This window comes from Sinocyclocheilus grahami, unplaced genomic scaffold (assembly GCF_001515645.1).
Source record: "Sinocyclocheilus grahami isolate Dianchi unplaced genomic scaffold, SAMN03320097.WGS_v1.1 scaffold577.1, whole genome shotgun sequence".
Taxonomy (NCBI): domain Eukaryota; kingdom Metazoa; phylum Chordata; class Actinopteri; order Cypriniformes; family Cyprinidae; genus Sinocyclocheilus; species Sinocyclocheilus grahami.
The window spans coordinates 292,405-293,951 of NW_015505756.1; the positions used below are offsets into that span (position 1 = coordinate 292,405).

Consider the following 1,547-nt stretch of genomic DNA (forward strand, 5'->3'; position numbering starts at 1 on the left):
TATGACCCCTTTAAAGTGTTTCAAACACAACTCATTTTGCTCTCTAGACATTCACATTTAGAGAGCATACTGACATTGTTTTCCCTTTAACTTATTTTTTACATTTTCTTTACTTGGTCTTTAAATAGTCTTGAATTGACCTGCAGAAAGCCTGTTTTTGTTCACTGAGCTATTGTATCTCTACTTTGATGTCTAGTGTAAAATATGTGATGCAAAATTCTTGAAGCATAGTGGAGACTCGGTGTCTTCATTTGACCATAAGGAGAAAAACACACACAGATGCATTTAAATGAATATTAAATTTTAATTGCTGAAGTGTAATTGGTCAGATAAGAAGTTATTTCACTCTCAGAGTGATTTAAAAAGTTTAATAATTGTTTGAGATGTTTGTTATTCACACTCGGTTATTTAAAGAGCTGAGGAATGTTTCTTCTAATGCTAATTTCCTCATTATGGTTGTACAGAAAGGCTCTCTTATGTCCAATCAGCTGCTTCGAGGTGAATCCAAATCACTTTTATTGAAGAAAACCGCAGCAGAGCGAATGTTTGTCCGGCCTGAAGTCTTGAGGATTTTATCGCACTGAAACACTTTTAATGATGTTTTTGTGTGCTGGATGTTATTGTTGTTATATATAATTGTTGCTTTGGTGCAAACGGGCCTTCAGTGTGAGTCAGGAGCGACGGCAGGAATGACATGTGCAGAAATTAATTGAACGCCTGCAAGCACTTCATATCGACGCACATGTTGTTGTTGCTGTTGTGCTTCAGTTCTGTTCTCATCGCGTCTAAAGCAGCTGCAGATCAGTTTATGACTCAATCTCACCTGGATCAAGAGCGCACAGACGACAAACCGACTGCTGTTAAACTCAAGACAGCAAAACTGACGTGTCTTTACTAAAATAGAGTAAAAATGTTAGTAAATGCATAGAAATGCTATTGTTAAAATATCCACGATAGCATTTCTATGACTTTACAAATCTGGGGGGAAAATCCAGAGAGATTGATTGTTGCTCGGAAGAGAGAAAGATTTAGAAACTTTTGTTGCATGAAATAAAATTAATTTGGCAACACTTTACAATAAGGTCTCATTTGTTAACATTAAGTTAATGCCTTAACTTATAAAAGTAACCATAAAAAATATATTTCTACAGCATTTATTATCTTAAGGGCTTCTTTTATAAGATGGACCCAGAAAAACTTTTCCAATTTCTTTCAAAAGTAAATGTATTTATAGAATTTTATATGCAATACTTTGTTTTTATTAATTAGTTTATTGTATTTTGTATTGTGTACTACTATATTGTTTTTCTCATGTATAATATTTGCCATGAAATAGCCTGTGAAGCTGATGTGGCGATAAACTTAAATTAAACGGCACAGTATTTATTAACCTTTGTTAATGTTAGTTAATAAAAATGTTAAAGCTCATGTTAGTTCACAGTTGACATGTAAATGTTTTGATTTTAATATAGAGTTAGAATTGCAAGAAAAAAGTCAGATATAGCAGTCGAATGGGTTGTGAATGGCTGTTCATGATGATTGAATGC

At 33.4% G+C, this 1,547-nt stretch overlaps 1 protein-coding gene across 1 annotated transcript in view; it reads left to right on the forward strand.

Moving 5' to 3' along the window:
- LOC107556725 (serine hydroxymethyltransferase, mitochondrial-like) overlaps positions 1 to 1,547 on the forward strand; it is a 28,165-nt gene that overhangs the window by 24,351 nt on the left and 2,267 nt on the right. The gene's annotated exons all lie outside the window — the stretch shown is intronic.